The sequence below is a fragment of the Choloepus didactylus genome, chromosome 16 (assembly GCF_015220235.1).
Source record: "Choloepus didactylus isolate mChoDid1 chromosome 16, mChoDid1.pri, whole genome shotgun sequence".
NCBI lineage: Eukaryota > Metazoa > Chordata > Mammalia > Pilosa > Megalonychidae > Choloepus > Choloepus didactylus.
The window spans coordinates 86,720,685-86,730,485 of record NC_051322.1 but is presented as its reverse complement, the minus strand read 5'-3'; the positions used below and the strand labels follow the sequence as shown (position 1 = coordinate 86,730,485).

The 9,801-nt window shown below is 37.8% G+C and overlaps 1 pseudogene; it reads right to left on the bottom strand.

Moving 5' to 3' along the window:
* Positions 1-1,530: 1,530 nt before the first annotated feature.
* Positions 1,531-7,046, bottom strand: LOC119511438 (annotated as a pseudogene).
* Between the last annotated feature and the right edge of the window lie 2,755 nt (positions 7,047-9,801).

The following is a 9,801-nucleotide window of genomic DNA, read 5'->3' as shown; positions in this document are numbered from 1 at the left end:
TTACCTGTTTTCACTGAAATGATTTAAGTTTCTTGAAATTGTGATGAATGACCGTATTTTGTATATGGATAAATTGTGTCATTTTGGGGTCCAGGGGGTGGAATATGCCAGTTTGGGTGTATTATGTCCTCCAAAACATCATGCTCTTTAATGAAATCTTGTGAAGGCAGATGTATAAGTGTTGATTAGGTGGGAAACTTTTGATTGAGTGTTTCCATGGAGATGTGACCCACCTAACTGTGAGTGACACCTTTGATTAAGATGTGATCTCTTGATTGAATGTTTCCATGGAAATGTGGCCCTGTCCATTCATTGTGTGCCTTTGATTAGTGTACTGGATCCCTAAAAGAGCTCAGACAGAAGGAGCTCAGGGCAGCTGCAGCTTAGGGACACATTTTGTAGATGGAGTTATATTGTTTAGAAAATATTGATCTTACACCAAATAAACATATCTTCCTTTGGTCTCACATTTAAGTGGAAGTTTTAACACAGTCAGTTTCAACTTTTACCCTTTGGCCCAATTTTCCCTAGTCTTAACCAGATCTGCTTCCTTCACATCTCTAATTGAAGTCTTAGGTGTTTTTCAGCTTTTTTTTAACAGTTGCTGTATGTGTTAATGCTGATGTTCATATCTGCAGAGCTCTAGCTCTGAGTTTCAGGTATCACACAGAAACCCAATGTTCTAGACACCAATCAGGATTTACACAAAAGGATCAGCATTACAGAGTTTGGAGATAGCCATTACAATACAGGAATAGACTTGACTGCTGCAAGAGCTTACAATCTAGGCACCATTACAATAATTATTTCCCTCTTAGGCTGTGCTCTAACATTCAATTTTGAGTTTACACTCTGTAGTTAGTCCATATTGGTGAGACATTACAGTGTTTGCCTTTGATTCTGGTATTCTTCACTCAAAATGCTGTATACAGGATCCATTCACCTCATTGCATGTCTCAAAATTTTTTCTTTATCTTTGGCATTCAACAGTTTGATTACAATAACATGTTGTGTGTGGCTGTTTTTGAGTTTATCCTGTCTGGAATTTTTTGGGCATCTTTGTTTTTTTTATAGTTTTCTTTCATTAAATTTAAAATTTTTTCAGCCACTATTTCTTTGAATATTCTCTCTACCCCCTTCTCTCTTCTCATTCTGTTTCACTCACATTTCATACAGTGGTACATTTGATTGTGTCCTACATGTTCCTCAGATGCTTTTCAGTTTTCTTCACAATTTCATACTTCTTCTGCTTATACAGCATAAATTCAATGGTCTTATCTTTGTTTATTATGTCTTTATTCTTCCAGATCCAATCTTCTTTTCTTAAAATAATTTTTTATTCCAAGCAGTGAAGTCTGAGGAGAAAGACAGTACAAAGGATGTAAACAATGTAAACGTCACTACATTCAGCTCAGCCTGATTGAATGTTGAAAGACAACACTAAATGCTCTATGTGTGCTTACTAACAAGATACAGTAAAAAGATTCTATTATACACATGCAACTCTAATTTTGAATAAGAAAAAGTAATTTATTGAAGTTGATCCCAATGCCAAATACTTGCATCATCACAAATAGCTATAAGTATGCTACTAGCTCTGCTAAAACTAGTTTGTCAAATAGCAGCATCACATTTCTGATGAGTTAGTAATGTTCATTTGGCTTTATGAGGATATTCTACTTCTAAATATCAAAACAAATTTTGCAAATTTTGTTGCCTAATGCAAGCATCTTTTTTTATAATTCATATTTATTGAGATATATTCACATACCATGCAGTCATACAAAACACAGCATACATTCCATTGTTTACTCATCACCAAAATTAATTTTTGACATTTTTGTTAACACACACAAAAATAATAAGAATAAAAATTAAAGTGAAAAAGAACAATTATAGTGGAAAAGTACAATTAAAGTTAAAAAGAACACTGGGTGTCTTTTTTTTCTTCCCCCATTTTTCTACTCATCCATCCATAAACAAGACAAAGGGGAATGTGGTCCATATGGCTTTCCCAATCACATTGTCACCCCTCATAAGGTACACTTTTATACACTCCTCTTCAAGATTCATGGGTTATAGTATGTAGTTTGATAGTTTCAGGTATTTACTGCTAGCTATTCCAATTCATTAGAACCTAAAACTGGTTGTCTATATTGTGCACAAGAGTGCCCACCAAAGTGACCTCTTGGCTCCTTTTGGAATCTCTCTGCCACTGAAGCTTATTTCATTTCCATTCACATCCCCATTTTGGTCAAGAAGATGTTCTCTCCTCCATGATGCCAGGTCTAAATTCCTCCCTGGGAGCCATAGTCCACATTGCCAAGGGGAATCACTCCCCTAGGTGTCAGATCCCACATGGGGGGATGGCAGTGATTTCACCTGTCAAGTTGGCTTAGCTAGAGAGAGAGGGCCACATCTGAGCAACTGAGAATCATTAGGGAGGAGACCCTGAGGCACAATTATAGGGAGGCCTAGCCTCTCCTTTGCAGCAACAGTCTCCGCAATGGCAAGTACTGTGATAGAGGGCTCAGCCCATCAAACCACCAGTACCTTATGTCTGTGAGAACATCAGCAACCATTGAGGTGAGGGAGCCCACTACCCCTGCATTCTCCACCAACTCCTCAAGGGATCTCTGCATATATTTTTCATTGTTTTTTAATTAACTCTTTTTTCAATCAACTATATCAAAAAAATTAAAAAAAAACATAAAAGAAAACATTTCAAACAAACCATAACAAGGGAGTCCAACATGTTCCTACTCTACCCCAAGAAAATAAACTAATAGGGCAACATTTCTGTGAACTTGTTCCTATCATACCCATCAGACATTAACAAACCATAGTCATTCCTAGGCATTCCCAGAAAGTCTAGGTGTTTGTGAATTTTCTGTCTCTGATGGTTATTGACTTCTAATTGTATTCCATTGTGGTCAGAGGAAGTACTTTGAATAATTTCAATTTTTTAAAATCAATTCAGGCTTGTTTTATGTCCCAGTATATGGTCTATTGTGGAGAAACTTCTGTGATCACTAGACAAGAATGTGTATCCTGGTGATTTGGGGTGTAATGTTCTATATATGTCTGTTAAATCAAATTCATTTATCCAATTGTTTAGGTTTTCAATTTCCTTATTGGTCTTCTGTCTGGCTGATCTATCTATAGGAGAGAATGATGTATCAAAATCTCCCACAATTATTGTGGAAACATTCATTGCTTCCTTTAGTTTTGCCAGTGTTTTTCTCATGTATTTTGTGGCACCTTGATTGGGTGCATAAACATTTATGATTGTTATTTCTTCTTGTTGAATTGGCCCTTTTATTAGTATGTAGTGTCTCTCTCTCTTTGTCTCTCATAACATCCTTGCAGTTAAAGACTATTTTATCTGCAATTAATATTGCTACTCCTGCTTTCTTTTGGCTGTAGCTTGCATGAAATATATTTTCCATCCTATCACTTTCAATTTCTTTGTGTCCTTGTGTCTAAGATGAGTCTCTTGTATGCAACATATTGATAGTTCATTTTTTGATCCATTCTGTCAATATATATCTTTTAATTGGGGAGTTTAATCCATTTACATTCAATGCTATTACTCTGAAGGCATTTCTTGAATCAGCCATCCTATCCTTTGGATTATGTTTGTCAGAAACATTTTTCCCCTCTCTCTCTTATTGTCCTTTAATGAACCAATATTGAATCTCTTTAGTACTGAACCTTTCTCCATATCTCTCTCTCCTTTCTTTGTTTCTCTGTCAGTAGGGCTCCATTCGGTATCTGAAGTAGGGCAGGTCTTTTATTAGCAAAATCTCTCAGCATTTGTCTGTGAAAAATTTAAGTTCTCCCTCAAATTTGAAGGAGAGCTTTGCTGGATAAAGTATTCTTGGTTGGAAATTTTTCTCTCTTAGAATTTTAAATGTGTCATGCCACTGTCTTCTCACCTCTATGGGGGCCACTGAGTAGTCACTACTCAGTCTTATGTTGTTTCCATTGTAAGTGGTGAATTGCTATTCTCTTGTTGCTTTCAGAAATTGCTCCTCCTCAGTATTTGACAGTCTGATCAGAATATGTCTTGGAGTGGTTTTATTTGGACTTATTCTATTTGGAGTTCACTGGGCATTTATGTTTTGTGTATTTATATTGTGTAGAAGGTTTGGGAAGTTTTCCCCCAAAATTTCTTTGAATACTTTCTAGACCTTTAACCTTCTCTTCCCTTTCTGGGACACCAATGAGTCTTATATTTGGATGTTTTATTTTATCTATCATATCCCTGAATTCCATTTTGATTTTTTTCAATTTTTTCTCCATTCTTTCTTTTGTTTTTTCATTTTCCATTCTGTGGTCCTCTAGGTCACTGATTCATTGTTCAGTTTCCTCTTGTCTTGTACTATCAGTATCTAGAATCTTTTCAATTTGGGCAACGGTTTCTTTTCTTTCCCCAAGATCACCTATTTTTTTAATTTACTCTTGCAATTTCTTCTTTATGCTCTTCTAGGGTCTTCTTCATGTCCTTTATATCCTGTGCCATGCTCTCATTGTTTGTCTTTAGTTCTTTGGTTAATTGATCTAAGTACTGTGTCTTCTCTGATCTTTTGATTTGGGTGCTTGGGTTTGGGTTACCAATATCATCTCGTTTTTTCATACACTTTAAAATTTTCTGTTGTTTTTGGCCTCTTGACATTGGGTTTACCTGATGCTGTTCTTTTAAGATATGTAATATTATTCAGACTAACCTCTAATTTGTCAGATCTATAGCTTGGTGGAGTACACTTTAACTAACCAGCAGATGGCTTCCACAAGCCACCTATTCTCCTCAAATCAGTTCTCTCCAACTTTGTCTTTGTGGTTTGTAGGGGTCTGATTCTTGCGGGGTCCAATTGGTGCACCATTTGGGTGTGTTGTTGGTGATGTCTGCCCTGAATATGGGGTATGTTTCTGAGCAGTTATGGAGGGAGAGCAGCTATAATAATCAAATCTCCCAGGTGTTCCTGGATATTTAAGGCTGTTGCAAGAGTCTAAACCTTCATTTCAGTCTCAGCACAGATTGTCTCTTCCACTGACACACAAGTCCTTGGTATTGGCATATGGTCCCTGGGATTTCTGAGTGGGTCACTCTTCCAAGCCATGTCCTTCTAGGGCCTCTGCTGAGGGAAGGTTGTGCTACATCACAAGTGCACACCATCCCTCAAGGGAAGTTCTCTGCCACTGGGCCATGTAGGTGCATTCCCATCCTGCTGTAAGGATGACTGCATGGGGCATGTTAATTTCTCCTTTTCACACAGCTCCACCTTGCCAGCTCTGGGAAAATTAGCTATGGGTGCATGAAAATCTATTGTCCATGCCCAATATAGTGGTGAATGTGAGTGTTTCTGGAAACACTTCCTGTCACACTGGGTGTTTGGCACAACTCTGGGCTGTGGCTCTGGCACCAGGCAGGAGCATTCTCAGCCCACTGGGAAGATGCCTGCAAGGGGTGTGGTTATTTTCCCCTTTTGGCTTACCTCTGTCACCTTGCTCCTAGACAATTATCAGAAGGTGCATGAAAGGCTATCTTCCATGCCAGATATTGAGGCATTTGTACAGCCTGTTCCTGCAATATTTCACTGTGCAGTTCTTGCTACTATATCTGCAGCCACTGTTTGGTTTTTTGTAAAAGAACTAGTCCACCTCCAAATGCCAACCCATGGTTTCCCCACACTTCAGCATGGCTGCCAGATATTCAGCAGGCTTACTCACTTATTTCAGAATGCAGACTCCCAGTTTCAGCAAGTGTATTGTCCCTGTGGATTTAGCAGACCTTGTCCCACTGGTGCGTCACTGGAACTGGTGTTCTAGGACACTTTCTGGCATTTATCTAGTATTTTTCATGGATGTGTTCTTTTTTTCCCTGTTTCTCCTAGTCACCACCTTAGGTTCTCCCCCAATGCAAGCATTTTTTTTTGCCAGAAATCCATAGAAACCTCATGTACCATTTCACACTGGCTGTAATCAAATTGCCCAAGAATAGTCCCATTAGACTCACTGGGTTTATTTTTTTCTATATCATCTTCCATTTTTCCAGGTTTCCAGCACACAATGGCATTTTTACAAGAAAAATGCTGGTGAAGCCTCCAAAATGGCATAGCTACTCTTGGATAGTATCAAATCACCTAACCATTGCACACAATCAACATAATTCCTGTGTATGTTTTTGGTAGAAATGTCAGGAAAGTGGACTTTCTGATAAATACATGGCCTATTAGTTTTGTTTGGGTTATAATCGTAAGATTCCTTAATTGCATTCATCATTCTCTTTGAATTGATCCTCCAAAGTTGAAGTAAGTGATCCATACCACAAGACATTATTTTTTTCATCCAAAAGATCACAATCAGCACTTAGAACTTCAACTCTGTGCCCTTCTACACCTCCAAATATTGCCATCAAGGTGTCCATTTGGATATTCCATAATTGTAAACCATGATCTTTACTTACAAAAAGAAGAAAGTTAGGGTTTCTTGGGTGGAACTTCAGCTCATTGATAGCATTTCCATGGCCCACATAGTGTTTTATACACTGCATTGTATGGGAATAATTATCCTAATTATGCCTTTAGATCCATCCACAGCCAGCAGAGGATGGCTGGTATTGCTATCATTTGTCCATGCACAAGTGTAAAAGCTTTCATCAGCATCATCATCCACATAGGATTGCAACAACCAGACTTCTCCTTGTGAGTGACATTCATATGAGGTAATTCTGTTACTACCAACAGTTGCAAACATTAATGGATCTCCTTCTTTACTTCTTTACTGTGAACTCCAAACAGTGGTTGGTTATGATCTTCCTTAAGACTATTTACACACTTGAAAGAATATTTGCATTGCTTTGACTTCCATTTTCCCTTCCCCCAACTTTTCCTTCCAGGTGCATTTGGCATATTCATTGGTGTATCAGGGCATTCAGTGTTTATACAAATTTCTATACTGACAGCATCATCATTTTCATCTCCTGAGAAGTTGGGGTTGCTGTTCTCATTGCTGCTCAGCTTCTGCTTCTTGGCCATAGGCATTTCTGCTCCCACCAACCCCAATCTGCCTTTGAACCCCTTTGAGGAATTTTTAATTTATGTTTCTCTGCTCTATATCTCTCTGTGGTCAATTTTCATGACATCAGTCTCTCTATTGTTATTATTTTGTGATAGTCCATTGTTTGTTTGATTTCCTTTAGTTATGTGAACATATTTTGGACCATTTTAAAGTACCAGTATATCCTGAGATTGGTCCTCCTCATCTATGGTTCCTAATCCTTTAATTTTCCACTTTGCCCCAGTTTTCACTTGCTTTTTTTGTATTTTTTATTGCTTTATGGCAACATGGAGACTTTGGTATTTTGATATATCTGAACTGGTGTTCAGACTTTGAGTGCCAGAAGCTGAAAAAAAAGAAGGGAAAGGAAAAAGAAAACACACTTCCCAATCTTTACAGACTGACCTATGTGAGTGATATCCTTAGAGCTTATCCATGCAATGATCTCATAGAATTGCTTGAGTCCAGAAGGCTTCCTTGATACTTCCTATGCACATGTCATTTCTTAGTCCTGTGAATGTGACCCTAAGAATTACACTTTTTTCATGGATACAAATATCCCATCTTCCATAGGAAAGTTTCTTTACATTTCTGGACACTACAATATATATCTTTCAGACATCAATCTCTTGCCCCAGGCAGACACCCAATTGGTCTCCCACAGCATTCTATAGGACAGCTCTGTGAGCTGCCTCATATACACAGGGCAAGTTCTGTGTCCATCAGTCCACCACCAGATATATTGGGTCAGATACACATACTCCCAGTATATGCATGAGTGTTACTCTGTTTCCTCCAGAGCCAGGACCAGAGAGCTGTTTGGGGATCAAAGGCTGACTCTGTGCCAAGCCAAAGAGAGCATGGGGAGAAGCCAGCCAAGGCTTCATGATGTCCTACCATTTTTAAGTAGACTTTATCTTGATTTGGAAATTTCTCTGTTAATGCAGTCCTTTAACTGTTCTTTAGTGCATTTAGAAAGACTTGTATGCCAGTTCTTGATGGTTGTCCAAAGCTTGTGTGGGAAGATGGAACCCTGAAACTTCCCAATGTGCCATCTTGATTGAGGCTAGGCATCAACAGTCAAGAATAGGTATATCTTATTAGGTAGAAATAAAGAGTTGTTTTATTGTTGTACAAGAACTCAAATTTGTGCAGATGGGTGAATATTAAAGTTGAGTAGTCAAAGGGGTCAACTGTGCCAGTTAATGTATTTTTGCCTCTCTGCTTCAAATTCACCCTGTTTTTTGTTCTGTGAAAATGTATATGGGACATGGAAATATTTTTCCTATTCTAACTGGCACTGAAGACTTACCAGTAGGGGACACTGGAAAGACGTTTTCATAAGGAAAAAGATTTTGCTTCCTGTTTCCAGTGTACCCACTCAAAAGGTTCTTGCAGCATGTTAGCTATCTCCATCACCTGAGTCTAGCAGCACTCAAGCTTCTCCAGTTTCTGACAACCTTTGATGGCCAGCAGAGTCCACTGGGCAGCAACTTCTCTAAAAATGATCCTTGAATGATTTAGTAGCACAGTGCCTCTAGCCCCTAAATCATTCAGAGCATCTTCATTTTCCAGTGATTGCAGTGCAATGAAACCAGCAAGTGGCCAATAAATTTTCTCTGGTACTCTCTCAGGTAGTTTTGAAGCAGAGCGCCTCTGGTGAGACTCTTTCCTGAGAACAACTTTCTCTAGCAGCTTAGAAGGTGGATTTCTGGTAAGTTGCAGAGGGAAAATTTCTAACAATTTCCACCATTAAATGGCATGTATTCTTATCATCTCCAATAAGGACAATGCCTTGTATTAGTCATACATTTGTTATAATTCATAAATAACATTCATATACTTGCACTAATAACTCCAGTGCATCCAGTCCATCATCAACAAGATTCACTGAGTTACACAATTCTGTTTATCTTATAAATTTCATCTGAGTAAAATACGTGAAAACTTTCCCTTTAATCCACATTCACATGCATAATTCAGTGCTATTCATTGCATTCACAATAATGTGCTAAAATCAACACCATCTACATTCAATGATTTACAACCAACCTAAATTGAAATTCTGTGCAAATTAAGCATTCACTCCCCATTCTCTAACACTAATCCATCCCCTGGTAGTTATATTCTGGATTCTAAGTCTATGAAGTTTCTAATTATAATTCCTGAGATCATACAATACTTGCCCTTCAGTGCCTGGCTTATTTCACTCAGCATAATGTCTTAAATTTCATGTATTTGTTTTGTATATCAGGACTTCAATCTATTCTAAAGCTGAATAATATTCCACTGTATGCATATACCACATTTTGTTTATCCATTCTTCAGTTGATGGACTATTGACTGCTTCCATTTTTGGCAATTATGGATAATGCCACTATGAATATTAATGAGCAAGTATCTGTTTGAGTCTATGCTTTTAGTTCTTCTGAGTATACACCTAGTATTGGGATTAAAACAACATATGGAAATTCTATGCTTATCTTCCTGAGGAACTGATTAATGGTCTTCCACAGGGGCTGCAAAGTTTTACATTCCCACCAGCAAGGAACTAGTGTTCTTATTTTTCCACATTCTCTCCAAAACTTGTAATTTTATTCTTCTTTAATAGTATCTCATCTAGTGTGTGTGTAATCATATCTAATTTTGATTTTGATTCCTATTTCCCTAATAAATAGTGATATTGAGTAAGTTTCATGTAATTTTCAGCCATTTGTATTTCCTGTTTGAAGAAATATC